The sequence below is a fragment of the Schistocerca piceifrons genome, chromosome 1, assembly GCF_021461385.2.
Source record: "Schistocerca piceifrons isolate TAMUIC-IGC-003096 chromosome 1, iqSchPice1.1, whole genome shotgun sequence".
In the NCBI taxonomy this organism is placed as follows: Eukaryota; Metazoa; Arthropoda; class Insecta; order Orthoptera; family Acrididae; genus Schistocerca; species Schistocerca piceifrons.
Window position 1 is genome coordinate 987449570 of NC_060138.1, and position 15957 is coordinate 987465526.

The 15957-nt window shown below is 45.9% G+C and overlaps 1 protein-coding gene across 2 annotated transcripts in view; it reads left to right on the forward strand.

The window, feature by feature from the left end:
* Positions 1–15957, forward strand: part of LOC124777664 (transmembrane protein 135-like) — a 112784-nt gene that overhangs the window by 20260 nt on the left and 76567 nt on the right. The window lies entirely within an intron of this gene.

Sequence of the window (15957 nt, forward strand, 5' to 3'; positions counted from 1 at the left end):
TGTGCCTGCAATTCATTCACATCTAGAAGACACAAGAAGTCCCATACAGTCTAGCCATCCATGGCAGTTGCCTCTGTGGTGTGAGCAATCCTCCTCCAAATATACCCAAGGTCTCACTGTCATTCATATACCGAAATTGTCCTCCCAGCCTTATGCAGACACATTTCCCATGTTTTGTTTCTCCAGTTGCCTGCCGCCTTCTACATTTCTACCATATGGCCACAAAGGATCACCTCCACCCCCTTTCCATGGCTGGGGCACATCCCTCTACAATATCATCCCCAATGCCCATGGCCTTGCTGCTATTGACCAGTACCTTTCCTAATGCCCAACTGATGTGTCAGTGTCATCGTAACTGCCGCCTGCTTCACATCTGCTGTGCAGCGAGCTACGTTAATTTAAGTATTAACTGTATTTTTCGTACTTATCACTTCTTCTGCCGCTATCGGGTGGAGAAATGTAGGGTCCCCCTGAATTGGTCAGGTGTGCACTACACACAGGAAGCGGCTACAAGGGTAGCGGAGTACGTGTGGCGTGCACATGTGGGTTTTTTAGGTTAGAGAATTCCTTCCCTAGGCCCGACAAGACGCCTCCTGAGACGCGGCAAGTTAGTAGTAGGCAAAACGCAACAGGGAATAACAATATTAATGTGGTAATAGTAAACTGCAGGAGCGTCTATAGAAAGGTCCCAGAACTGCTCTCATTAATAAATGGTCACAATGTCCACATAGTACTAGGGACAGAAAGTTGGCTGAAATCAGATGTAAACAGCAATGAAATTCTAAACTCAGATTAGAATGTATACCGCAGAGACAGGCTGGACAGTAAAGGGGGAGGTATGTTTATAGCGATAAAAAGTGCAATAGTATCTAAGGAAATTGACGGAGATCCGAAATGTGAAATAATTTGGGTGAAGGTCACGGTTAGAGCAGGCTCAGACGTGGTAATTGGATGTCTCTATAGGCCCCCTGGCTCAGCTGCTGTTGTGGCAGAGCACCTGAAGGAAAATTTGGAAAATATTTAGAGTAGATTTCCCCACCATGTTATAGTTCTGGGTGGAGATTTTAATTTGCCGAATATAGACTGGGAGACTCAAGCGTTTATAACGGGTGGAAGAGACAAAGAATCCAGTGAAATTTTTTTAAGTGCATTATCTGAAAACTACCTTGAGAAGTTACAGAGAACTGACTCGTGGCGATAACATATTAGACCTTCTGGTGACAAACAGACCCAAACTATTTGAAACAGTTAATGCAGAACAGGGAATCAGCGATCATAAAGCGGTTACTGCATCGACGATTTCAGCTGTAAATAGAAATATTAAACAAGGTAGGAAGATTTTTCTGTTTAGCAAAAGTGACAAAAAGCAGATTTCAGAGTACTTGATGGCTCAACACAAAAGTTTTGTGTCAAGTACAGATAGTGTTGAGGATAAGTGGACAAAATTCAAAACCATCGTACAATATGCATTAGATGAGTATGTGCCAAGCAAGATCATAAGAGATGTAAAAGAGCCACCGTAGTACAACAACCGAGTTAGAAAACTGCTGCGGAAGCAAAGGGAACTTCACAGCAAACATAAATATAGCCAAAGCCTTACAGACAAACAAAAATTACGTGAAGCGAAATGTAGTGCGAGGAGGGCTATGCGAGAGGCGTTCAATGAATTTGAAAGTAAAGTTGTATGTACTGACTTGGCCGAAAATCCTAAGAAATTTTGGTCTTATGTTAAAGTGGTAGGTGGATCAAAACAAAATGTCCAGACACTCGGTGACCAAAATGGTACTGAAACAGAGGATGACAGACTAAAGGCCGAAATACTAAATGTCTTTTTCCAAAGCTGTTTCACAGAGGAAGACTGCACTGTAGTTCGTTCTCTAGATTGTTGCACAGATGATAAAATGGTAGATATCGAAATAGACGACAAAGGGATAGAGAAACAATTCAAATTGCTCAAAAGAGGAGAGGCCGCTGGAACTGATGAGATACCAGTTCGATATTACACAGAGTACGTGAAGGAACTTGCCCCCTTCTTGCAGCGGTGTACCGTAGGCCTCTAGAAGAGCGTAGCGTTCCAGAACACGTATTGTGTTAGAGTATAATAACTTTTCTGGAGACTAGAAATCTACTACGTAGGAATCAGCATGGGTTTCGAAAAAGACGATCGTGTGAAACCCAGCTCGCACTATTCGTCTAAGAGACCCAGAGGGCCATAGACACGGGTTCCCAGGTAGATGCCGTGTTTCTTGACTTCCGCAAGGCGTTCGATACAGTTCCCCACAGTCGTTTAATGAACAAAGTAAGAGTATATGGACTATCAGACCAATTGTGTGATTGGATTGAAGAGTTCCTAGATAACAGAACACAGCAAGTCATACTCAATGGAGAGAAGTCTTCCGAAGTAAGAGTGATTTCATGTGTGCTGCAGGGGAGTGTTGTAGGACCATTGCTATTCATAATATACATAAATGACCTTGTGGATAACTTCGGAAGTTCACTGAGGCTTTTTGCGGATGATGCTGTGATATATCGTGAGGTTGCAACAATGGAAAATTGTACTGAATTGCAGGAGGATCTTCAGCGAATTGACACTTGGTGCAGGGAATGACAGTTGCATCTCAATGTAGACAAGTGTAATGTGCTGTGAATACATAGAAAGAAAGTTCCTTATCATTTAGCTACAATATAGCAGGTCAGCAACTGGAAGCAGTTAATTCCACAAATTATCTGGGAGTAGGCATTAGGAGTGATTTAAAATGGAATGATCATATAAAGTTGATCGTCGGTAAAGCAGATGCCAGACTGAGATTCACTGGAAGAATCCTAAGGAAATGCAATCCGAAAACAAAGGAAGTAGGTTACAGTACAATTGTTCGCCCACTGCTTGAATACTGCTCACCAGTGTGGGATCCGTACCAGATAGGATTGATACCCCCCAGGGGATCCACAAATCTTTTGTGGATACGTGTGTAGCGAGCACGGGACCCCGAGCTAATGTGGCCTTCCTTCTTTTCCGGGCTGCATACCCCCCCTTTCCGTATCCTTCCCCATCCCCCATCTTCGCCCCCCCTCACCTCTGGCTCTTTCCTTCCCTTTCTCCCCCTCTGGGAGTATGGTTTATGCCTACGTCCGGAGACGGACGCTTGTAAATGTACCCCACTCTTCGCCTTCCTTGCTTGCATGTCTTCATCTTTCTTCGTCCTTCTCTTTTCCTTACCTCTTCTCTTTACCTCTTCTCTTTACCCTTTTCTCCGCTGCGGCGTTTGAGACCTCTCTTCTTTCCTTTCCCTGTCTCTTTCTTCCTCCCTGTGCGTGTCTGAAGGCCGACCCACGCACTTCCATGCGTAGCCGGTGACAGGGTAACGCGTAATTCCCCGCCCCGGGTAGACAGGTAGGACACGTACGTACCCCCTGGTAACAGCCAGGCCCAGGGAGGGGTGATTACCCGAGCTGATACCTTCCGAAAGTGCCGATTGGTCCCTCCGTCCGTTTGTCGGGAGGTGTGACCTGAGGTGTGAACAATCACCTAAGGCGGGTGTGCCCTCGGTGAGGGCCCCCACAAGGGAGGAGCGCGCCATCGGAGACGCCGGTAATCATGGGGGATTCTTCCGCAATGGTTTCCTCACCTTCCACTATGTCTGCTCACAAACGTAAGTTCACTGAGTCTCAGCCACAGACGGTTCTTCCATCGTTGCCACAGTTCCTTGTTGTTTCTCGGTCTGACGAAGGTCACGACTTTTCCACGGTCAACCCTTTCATTATTCAGAAAGGTGTCGACGCAATTGCGGGTCCTGTAAAGTCTTGTTCCAGATTACGGAATGGTACCCTGTTGTTAGAAACACACAGTGCCCTCCAGGCTCAAAAATTGCTGCGTACTTCTCTGCTCCACACCTTCCCTGTCCGGGTGGAACCGCACCGTACTTTAAATTCCTCGCGTGGAGTCGTTTATACACGCTCCCTCGATGGATTGTCTGACGAAGAAATTCAGCACTACCTGTCTGACCAGGGCGTCACCGCTGTTCGTCGGGTTATGAAAAGGGTTGACTCGAACATCATTCCAACCCGCACTGTCTTCTTGACATTTGACAAAGTTCAACTCCCATCAAAAATCAAAGCAGGCTATGAGATAATTTCCGTTCGCCCTTATGTCCCAAACCCTACGCGTTGCTATCGATGTCAGCGGTTCAATCACACCAGCCAGTCCTGTTCCAATCCGGCCAAATGTGTTACGTGTGGCAAGGATGCCCATGAGGGTGCTTGTCCACCTCCATCCCCACACTGCATCAACTGTATGGGTGACCACGCTGCTTCCTCTCGAGATTGCCCCGTTTTTAAGGATGAAAAGCTCATCCAGGAAATAAGAGTGAAGGAAAAGGTGTCGACCTTTGCTGCTCGAAAGTTACTCGCCAGTCGACAGCCCACCGTGCCTCAGAAAGGAAAATACAGCACTGTCCTTGCTTCTCCTCGGCCAACAAAGGAGGCGGCCACGCAGACTTGCGACCTCACATTTAGTACCACGGTCGTCAGATCGGCCAGCGCAAAGATCGCCCGTTCAAGCTCACCACTTTCGCCTGCCCACTCTATGGCTCACCCTTCGTCGGGTTCTGCTAAATCTCGAGCCCAAAAGTCAGACGCCAAGTCTTCGAAAAAAGAGCATTCTCGTGAAGAGTTTTTACGTACTGGAACTTCACAACCATCGGTTCCTCCTTCATCTAAACATCATACCTCCAAGAAGGCTACGAAGAAACACAGTTCCTCTCCTTCTCCGCCAAGGCGTGTCCCAACTACAGCACCACCTGGCGGAAATCGCCCTCGGCCATCTTCCGTGTCGCCGAGGCGCACTGCTGGTGGCCGGTCAACTGGCCGATCGTTGGTGGCAGGAGCTGCTCCTGACCAACCTATGGATCAGGATCTTCTGCCTTTGACTGAATGCCATTCCATGCTGTCGGTCGCAAGCTCTGAGCAGTCGTTGAGTTGACAGCACCCTTGGTCACGTTTCTCCATTTTCTGTTCACCCTATGTCCATTATCCACTGGAATATCCGCGGCATTCGCGCCAATCGGGATGAATTGTCGATTCTCTTACGATCCTACTCGCCGGTCATCTTCTGTCTTCAGGAAACAAAGCTGCGTCCCCATGACCGCTTTGTTCTCCCTCATTTTCAGTCCGTCCGATATGACCTCCCCTCTGTTGAAGGCACTCCAGCCCATGGAGGATTCATGATTCTGCTCCATGATACTCTCCATTATCACCCAATCCCCTTAAACAGTTCCTTCCAAGCTGTCGCCGTCCGTCTTTCCCTTTCTGGATACACGTTCTCTCTATGTACGGTATACATTCCATCGTCTACACCACTGGCACGAGCTGATCTCCTTCATCTTCTTGATCAGCTTCCACCCCCCTATTTGCTGGTTGGGGACTTCAATGCCCACCACCCGCTTTGGGGATCTCCACATCCTTGTCCACGTGGCTCACTATTGCTAGACGTCTTCCACCAAGCGGATCTAGTCTGCCTCAACACTGGGGTCCCCACGTTTTTGTCTGCCTCCACGGCAAATTTATCTCATTTGGACCTTGCGGTCGGTACTGTTCCGCTAGCCCGGCGCTTCGAATGGTTCGCCCTTGATGATACACACTCGAGTGACCACTTTCCATGTGTCCTTCGACTGCAGCCTCAACTGCCATATCTGCGCTCGCGACGCTGGAAGTTTGCCCAAGCCGATTGGACACTTTTTTCGTCTCTAGCGACATTCGATGACCGTCGCTTTACCAGAGTCGACGATGAGGTCACACATTTTACCGACGTTATTCTCACAGCTGCGGAACGTTCAATACCACGCACCTTTGAATTGCCCCGGCGCCCCCCAGTTCCTTGGTGGAACGAGGCATGCCGTGACGCAATACGTGAGCGGCAACGTGCTCTTCGCATTTTCTGTCACCATCCAACTTTGGCCAACTGTATCCGATATAAGCAGCTCCGTGCGCGATGCCGTCGCGTCATCCGCGATAGCAAGAAGGCAAGGTGGCAATTCTTTATTAGCTCATTTAACACCTTCACTCCCTCCTCGGAAGTTTGGAGTCGGCTTCGACGGTTCTCAGGCGCGCCTAGTTTCTCCCCGGTCTCTGGGCTCACTGTCGCGCATGATACCTTAGTGGACCCCGTCGCAATTTCTAACTCATTGGGTCAGCACTTTGCTGAGATTTCGAGCTCTTCAAATTACCCGCCAGCGTTTCTCCCGAAGAAACGTGCAGCGGAAGTGCGACATCTTGCTTTCTCCTCTCAAAATCGCGAAAGCTACAATACTGTTTTCTCCATGCGCGAACTCCAACATGCACTCTCTTCTTCTCGCTCCTCCGCCCCAGGACCGGATGGTATCCATGTCCAAATGTTGCTGCATTTATCAACCCATAGCCTGCGCTACCTCCTTCGCCTTTATAATCGAATTTGGACCGACAGTACCTTTCCCAGGCGATGGCGGGAAGCTATTGTCGTTCCCGTTCCGAAACCTGGAAAGGACAAACATCTCCCCTCTAGCTATCGCCCCATTTCTCTCACGAGTAGTGTCTGTAAGGTTTTGGAGCGTATGGTGAATTACCGTTTAGCTTGGTGGCTGGAATCCCGCAGTCTTTTAACACCAGCCCAATGCGGATTCCGACAACATCGTTCTGCCGTTGACCATCTTGTTGCTCTCTCCACTTATATCATGAACAATTTCCTCCAGAAACGCCAAACGGTAGCAATATTTTTTGATCTGGAGAGAGCATACGATACCTGTTGGAGGACAGACATCCTCCGCACACTGTTCTCTTGGGGCTTTCGAGGCCGGCTGCCCCTTTTTCTTCGCGAATTTATGGCAGAGCGCACATTTAGGGTGCGGGTGAACACTACTCTATCCCGTATTTTCTCCCAAGAAAACGGGGTACCCCAGGGCTCCGTGCTGAGTGTTGTACTGTTTGCCATTGCCATTAATCCAATTATGGATTGTCTCCTTCCTGATGTCTCGGGCTCCCTCTTTGTGGACGATTTTGCGATCTACTACAGCTCTCAACGGACCAGCCTTCTTGAAAGACGTCTTCAAGGATGTCTCGATCGCCTCCACTCGTGGAGCATCGAAACCGGCTTCCGTTTCTCACCCAGTAAGACTGTTTGTGTTAATTTTTGGCGACGTAAGGAGTTTCTTCCGCCTTCCTTACATCTAGGTCCTGTCAACCTTCCGTTCTCCGACGTCGCTAAATTCTTGGGTCTTATGTTTGACAGAAAACTGTGCTGGTCCTCCCACGTTTCCTATCTTTCGGCTCGCTGTCTGCGTTCCCTTAACACCCTCCATGTCCTGAATGGCACCTCTTGGGGAGCGGACCGAGTGGTCCTTCTCCGCCTCTATCGCGCCTTAGTGCGCTCGAAATTGGATTATGGAAGCATAGTCTACTCCTCTGCTCGGCCGTCTATTCTTCGGCGTCTCGACTCTATCCACCACCGTGGATTACGTTTAGTGTCTGGAGCTTTTTACACCAGCCCTGTGGAAAGCCTTTATGCTGAGACTGCTGAACCTCCGCTATCCAATCGGCGGGCAGTCCTTCTGAGTCGTTATGCTAGCCATTTGTCTTCCATGCCTGCTAATCCAGCCCATGACCTTTTTTTCGACGCCTCCCTTGATGTCGGGTATGCAGGCCGCTCCTCCTCCCTACTACCCCCGGGAGTCCGCTTCCGTCAACTGCTCCATTCTCTTTCCTTCCGTTTTCCTAAAACCTTCTTGACAACTTGGGGTACAGCACCGCCTTGGCTCCGTCCCCGGATCGACTTGCTCAGAGACCTATGTCAATTTCCCAAGGATGGTACCCCTACACTTGTTTACCGTCGGGCATTTGCTGCTCTATGTGCACAAATGACGGAAGCCACATTTATTTACACCGACGGCTCGAAAACATCGTTAGGTGTAGGGAGTGCCTATATTGTTGGCGACACCCCAAATCACTTTCGGCTTCCCGACCAGTGTTCGGTTTATACTGCGGAGCTTTACGCTATTCTCCAGGCTGTCCACTACATCCGCCGCCATCAGCGGATACAGTACGTAATCTGCTCAGATTCTCTCAGCTCTCTCCTAAGTCTCCAAGCTCTTTACCCTGTGCACCCTCTGGTCCACCGGATTCAGGACTGTCTGCGCTTGCTCCACCTGGGGGGCGTCTCAGTGGCGTTCCTCTGGCTCCCAGGACACGCTGGTATCTGTGGAAATGAGGCGGCCGATGTAGCGGCCAAGGCTGCAGTCTCTCTTCCTCGGCCAGCTATTCAGTCTCTTCCGTTTACCGATCTACGGAGCGGTTTATGTCGCCAAGTTGCTCATTTATGGCATGCGCATTGGTCAACACTTCCCCATAATAAATTGCGGGAAGTGAAAGCCCTTCCTTGCGCATGGACCTCTTCCTCCCGATCGCGTCGTCGGGAGGAGGTAATTTTAGCTAGACTCCGGATAGGGCACTGTCTTTTTAGTCATCGACATCTTTTAAGCGGTGATCCTCCCCCACTCTGTCCCCACTGCTCTCAGCCGTGGACGGTCAGACACCTTTTAATTGAATGCCCCTGTTTTAATCCGTTACGCTCCCGTCTACAGCTATCGCCTGATCTATCGTCGATTTTAGCAGATGACACGCGCTCAGCTGACCGCGTTCTACAGTTTATTAGTGACAGTGAAATGACATCAGTCATTTGAAGCCTTTTTTTTGGGGGACAACCAACCCCTTTCTATAGTGGATTTTTAAGCATTCCTTCTGCCTTTAGTTTCTCAAATTTTATGACTTTGTTCCCCTTGTTGCTGCTTTTAAATTTCGTTTTTTTCCTGTTTTCTACGTCACGGGCTGGGCGCTAATGACCATAGAAGTTTTGCGCCCTAAAACCACAAAACCACCACAGTGTGCTTCACTTAAGTGACTGCTTCACAGGGGTGCCATCTGGATTCTTCCTGCTAACAGCAGCTTTTCTGAATTGCGCTGGTGGGTACTCTCCCTGCAGTATACCCTACGTTCCAGTAATCCCCCTGGCCTCAACCTTTTGCCAGTCCCTTTCCTTCACCCACCCATTAGTTTCATACCCTTCCCTGCTCCCACTCTAGCATTACACAACCTTCTGTTCCACCAACACCCCATGAGTCTTTCTCCCCTCCTCTACTTCTCTCATTTACTATTCCCCCTCCCCCCTCTCCTCAAACCTTCTGACTGCACCCATACCCACCACATCCCTGCGTATTGCCAAAAGCAGGAATACACTGCCCCACACCTACCCTGCTATCCCTCTCCCTCCCTGCCCAGCCTCCTCCTTAGACAACCACTCACAGACTGCTCCTCCCATCATGCACCATAGCTTGCAGTCTGGTCTCATTGACCAATTGTGCATTTTTGTTGTGACTGTCTGCAACTCATCTCATCTGTATGGTGTGTAGCAATCCAGCCTTCTCATAATATTGTCACTATTCCATCCTGGATTTTCCACTGTTTGATTATGCACATATATCACACATAATAAACTATGAAAGATGCATCCATGGGTCCATGGCGTATCTTTTACCAAATGTTTACCATCATTGTATTTACAAGACCAATATTTTTTTTTAATACTGCAGTAACCAGGTAGGCTAAACTTTAGTGTGTATTTTCAAGTACTGCGCTTAAAGTGTTCCTGATGTCAACTGTTAACTGGAAGATCAGTACTTTCTACTGTTTTCGCTTCCACATCGTCAGCCTTAAAACATGCAGCCTTCCAATCTAACCTAGACCTTGGGCTACACTGCAAGTCAGTCTGATATTACAGCCAAGATTTCAGAGTGGGTGGGAGGCAGGGAGGGTGAGGAGTGGGACCAATATCACACTCTGTTGAGTCTTCATCAATGACTACAAGTATGGCTGAAAATTTTGTAGCATGGGATGAGCAGAATGGATTTTCCCTTATTCACTCAAAGTGTATTTCACATTTATTTATCATTCGTTTCAAATGACATAATTACTTCAATGGCACACTATTCCAGTACTCACCTTAGAAACTCCTGTTATCAAGTATGGCTCTTTTAAGCTGCCTGTTCTTCAAGAGTTATCTTGAATGTTCATAATTACCTCTCCTGAAGGTGGATGGGTGCATAGAGAAGCCAGTAGCTTATGTGGGAACTGTGTCTAGAAAATCGTGATGATTATTAAGCTTTTCTACTGTTACTGATTTTAGCAATGTAATTCTCACTGTACAACTGGAAATATTTTCAGTAATTAAAGCAGTTGAATGGTGGAGGTTTCATTCTTGGCAATAAACAAGCTTTCAAAGTTCATTCACAAATTTAGAAACTAACTTTTCTTCTGATGAAGACCATGTAAAGGCACAGTGGCAACTTCTTCATTTCTGCTATCGGTGATATTTTGAATTATCGCTACTTTGAGTGACTGAAAATGTGATTCAGATACCTGTGAATATAATAATGCAGTTAAAATCTGTACTCCAAACCTGAACTCTTATTGTGCTGTGTGGAAATTTATGTCATGATTCTCAAAATCACACTACTAACATTTTCATACTTGAAACTTCCTGGCAGATTAAAACTATGTGCCGGACCGAGACTCGAACTCAGTACCTTTGCCTTTCGCGGGCAAGTGCTCTACCAACTGAGCTACCCAAGCACGACTCATGCCCCGTGAGGGTGTGAGTCGTGCTTGGGTAGCTCAATTGGTAGAGCACTTGCCCGCGAAAGGCAAAGGTACCGAGTTCAGGTCCCAGTTCGGCACACAGTTTTAATCCACCAGGGAGTTTCATATCAGTGCACACTCTGCTGCAGAGTGAAAATCTCATTCTGGATTTTCATACTTGTTCCATTAACACAAAATTAAAGCCAAAGGACAAACAAATGAAAAACATACTTGCCACTGACTGTTTTTTGAGATGAAATTTTCTCTAATGACAAGTGTAACTTTCATATGTGATGATAAATCGTAGAAGTTGCTGAAATAGCATTGGTAGAGTGCGGAGGTATACAAGTTGTGAATTCATTAGTTGCAGTTTTAAACTGTGACAAATTACAACTAAGAGTCAAAGTTACCAAAAAGCAGCATTCACAGAAATTAGTATTTCATTAAGTCACAGTTTAGCCCACCTCTGCTATGATAACGAGAAGGGGAATGGTGAGCAGGCAGCTAATTTTGTAGTGCTGCCAACAACGGAAATCTGTTTAAAGTACTTGGGTGTTTTTGAGATGAAATTTTCTCTAATGACAAGTGTAACTTTCATATGTGATGATAAATCGTAGAAGTTGCTGAAATAGCATTGGTAGAGTGCGGAGGTATACAAGTTGTGAATTCATTAGTTGCAGTTTTAAACTGTGACAAATTACAACTAAGAGTCAAAGTTACCAAAAAGCAGCATTCACAGAAATTAGTATTTCATTAAGTCACAGTTTAGCCCACCTCTGCTATGATAACGAGAAGGGGAATGGTGAGCAGGCAGCTAATTTTGTAGTGCTGCCAACAACGGAAATCTGTTTAAAGTACTTGGGTGTTTTTGAACATCTACCACTTTTAAACTGTAGTTTGCCTGAATTCATTTGTAGTCAGTATTGAATTGACTTTAAAATTCAGCAAATACTCAACAGTAGTATACATTTCTACAGGAGATGGTAAAAGTTTAGGTAATGACCAGTGGCATGATTGATTGATTTTAACAGGGAAGCTAAAACAGCTTAGGTTTCACCCGCCACTGCCTGCACCGAAATGAGGTTTATTGTGCGTTATAGCTCCCTGTATATCTAGCAAAGCCAACCAGTGCACTTAAATAGTGCAAGGAGTTCCTCTATCAGTTTTTTGTTAGACACAATTTCTTCAGGTCTAGTTGTCCCGACGATTCTGTATCTTTTTCTACCGAGTGAGGTGGCGCAGTGGTTAGCACACTGGACTCGCATTCGGGAGGACGACGGTTCAATCCCGTCTCCGGCCATCCTGATTTAGGTTTTCCGTGATTTTCCTAAATCGTTTCAGGCAAATGCCGGGATGGTTCCTTTGAAAGGGCATGGCCGATTTCCTTCCCAATCCTTCCCTAACCCGAGCTTGCGCTCCGTCTCTAATGACCTCGTTGTCGACGGGACGTTAAACACTAACCACCACCACCCATCTGTATCTTTTTCTCTCCAGTGGCATGCATTCGAAGATTAGGTGTGATGCAGTTTTTTCACCCTCATCTCAGATCTTACATTTAGGGTCCTCTTCCATTATACCCAGTGTGTGTAGGTGTTTTTTGAAATTCCCATGGCCGGTCATCAATCCAATCATGAGTTTGATCTCTTTCCAGTTCAATCCCAGGATTACAGAGCTTCTTTTAGAACATGACGTGGGCATCATTACCTTACTATGTTTTTGTTTATGGACATTGGTCCAATATCCTATGTGCTGTTTCCTAAGTCAGTTCTGTAGTTCTAATTTGATCATAGCCTTGGTGATTGTCAGGACAGGTTCCGGTCCAATAAATGGAGTTGTTGCCCTCATCCTAGCCAATCTATCGGCTTGTTCATTGCCACAGGTCCCTGAGTGGCCAGGGACCCACACTAGGTTTACCCTATTGCTTCCCCCTAGCTCCACCAGAGCCCTGTTGCAATCTGCAATAATCTTAGATCTTGTTGCAGGAGCTGCCAATGATTTCAGGGCTGCCTGTCTGAATAGGTGTAGATGTTACGGTCATTGTAGTACCTATGCATATTCTCCTCCACACATGCTCTGATTGCAGTAATTTTAGCTTGGAATACAGAGGCCAGTTTTCCTAGCGAGATGATGCTCTCCAGTCTTGGCTGAACCCCGTACACCCCTGCCCCAATGCGTTGGTCTGTTTTTGACCCATCAGTGAACCAAACTATGTCCCCCGTATGGTGTCGAACTGTTTTTTCCCACTGCTCCCCACTTTCAATTCTTATGTTGTAAGGCTTGTCGAAGCAGTTGGGAGTTATTATATAGTCAGCAGGCATTTCCCCAGCTTTTCCTATATTTACCTCACTCACTGTGTTAGTGTGTGATTCTGGATATCCGAATGAGAGCCAGTTTTGGCCAGTTTTAGGTCTGTGTGCCCCAGCTGCTGCCTCCATCTTGACCCAAAGGTGAAGTGAAGGCATATCCAGTATGGCGTCCATTCCAGCGGTTTGTGTGCTGCTAATTCCGCCCGGTCAGGGCACCGTGTGGTGCGGATTTACGGCATCATTTATCATAGGGCCATATTTCTTCCAAGGTGTTTCCGGTCCTGTTACCTGTACCGTCACTGGCTAAGCAGGCCAATCTCTGCTCCTCAGCAGCAACCCACTGTTCTACCTTCTTCCACCACACTACAGCCCCATAAGAAATCCTAGGTCTAACCACTGTGGTGTATATCCAGTGCATACCCCTGGGGCTTAGGCCCCAGTTTTTGCCACAAGCCCTCCTAGTACTCACTAGAGTACTTTTTGCCTTGGAGCAGATGCTCTCAGTGTGAGGGGTCCAAGTTAGCTTCTCATCCAAGGTTACCCCTAGATATTTCACTGTCCCCTTCACAGGTAGAGTTTCATCGAAGAGCTTTAGGTTCCAACTTGAGTGTTGAATATGTCTCTTCATAAATGGCACCACAACAGTCTTCTTAGGATTAACTCTCAGATCCTGTTTAATGCACCATTTAATGAGTAGTGTTTGTTTGTTTGTTTGAGCCTGGATTTATAGCAACTTACCATCTGTCCATTGAGTGTACATTTTACCTTTCCTTCCACTTAATACCTACCTTTCCCATTATTCTATTTAAACTAGAGGGTTAAAGCGCATTTATGGTGTTGGCACTCTTCCACTGTGTGCTGCTGTTAGCAATTCATTTCCGTCGTGCTGCTGTTAGCAATTCATTTCCTTCGTGCTGCTGTTAGCAATTCAATTCTGTCGGTCGGGTGATACTGTAGAGTAGCTAATGAGAATAGCTTGTTTTGATAGAAAATATGAATTGATGACTTTTGTTATTGACATGAATAGCAAGCGATGGAGGGTTATTGACCTGTCTATTACGGATTGTAAAGTTTGTGACTGGTTTTCATTTCTCAGAATGTGACAGAATTTCTCAGGACATTGTTTTGTCTTCCAATGTTTGGTTGTGAATTAGTGAAGCCAATGAATGTGGCTGGAGGAAAACTGGCCGTGGTGACAGACTGATCTGTAGTGTAGCCCAATCATTTTTTGGAAAACTTAGTGGCAAATTTCAAAATGTCCCTATTTCTGAGGTTGTGGCCTCTAGAGATGGGCAAACTTGTATATCTTTGGGAACTAGTTCACTGGTGATCACTCTCTTTTGGGAACCGATCTTTTTACTCATTCACTGTTCATTTGTGCATGGTATATGGTGCTTATGAGAAATTGAAAATTAGTAGCGTAGGTGACTGAAGATGAAAGGCGCCAAGAGGGGACACTTGCCCCCTCCCCCCCGCTGTACAGAGTTTTTATTCATTACAGAATCCTCAAACATTTGTAGAAGTAATTTTCATGGTCCTGCAAAACCTCTTGTTTAGCCAGTTGTAGTGTTATGTGGCAGATCACAGTGAAATAATATAAGGCGGCTAATGAAAAACGGGCCCCAAGTACATACTGCTTGCCAGTTACGCACGATTTGTTGACCACTACGATCAGAATAGATGAACATGTAACAATTAGGTAGTAAAGAAATGACAAATAAGTTAATGCAAACAACTACTTCGAAACAATAGATGACGATTGCTGTGCGACGATGAGCAGTCTAGTACTCGAGGCTGATTTTTTGTGCGCCACCTTGTACCACCGAAATAATATTATAGGAGTTATCATATTCTATTTACAAAACGTGACACCAGACACTAGATTATGGAGTGCGGGCTTCATTCAGTTGTGAGTAGGTCTGCCTTCCATAACAATGAACATGCTGTTTTACCTTAGATCAAAAAAGACACAAAATGCACACTCTTGTGTGCCATGCCGACTTCCTTTGCATGAGTAATAACAAAAAAACAAAAAAAAAATAAATCATGTCTTTTTATAAGTATGTCTTCTGCTGTTTATCGAAATAGTGAAGTAAGCTGATATGCCCTTTTGTTACCTGAGAAGAAGTATGCATTACATACCACGTAATTTTTATGTAATTTACGTAATTATAAAATACATTTTAATTACTGGTCATGGATGCTGAATAGCATACGGAAAGAATCAGAAGTCCAGAGTTCAAAAAAGGCTTGAAACAGATCTAGAATGGGCGTGTGCATCAAACGAAATGAACAACTCGATACTGAACTATTTAGGAGCAGTTGGCAGTGGAACTGTGAGTAGCCACGCAAAGGAGGACGAGTCCGGCTGAGGGACATCGAGACCGAGACAGAGATGGGAATGAGACCCAGGCTGGAACGAGACCAGCCGACGTGCCATTGCGGGAACAAGGCGGACCGTTTCCCATTCCCGGAAACTATAAGTAGAAAGCCACATCTGAAGTGAACTCTGAAAGACCGTTCCTTAGAATTCTTTCCTTGCTCCTTCCATTCATCTTGGCGAACTATTCCTTCAGACCTGTTAGTTCGCGAACGACCTATCTATAGTGGCTATGTAGGATCCTAAGAGTAAAATTTCAGTTTTACAGAATATTTTGTTTTATTTGACATTCTGCACGATATATTCCACTGTGTCACCATATAATTTAATACACTCCACATCATAATGACATTTATCAAAAGTTATTTTCTCATTGATTCTGCCATTTTGTCTAATCATTGGACTCATTATTCATCATGTTCCCTTCCCATCCTTCACTGTGTAAACAGTTATCAACTGCAGCACGCAGTGAAAAAGCTACTGACTCTGTAAGTGCACATTTACACGTAGAAATTCAATTTCTGTAGTTTCTGTGTGTGTCAGAACAGAACGAATTTCTACAGTTGTTAACTATGGACTCATGATCTGCCTCATATTATTTGCTGTTAAATTTCT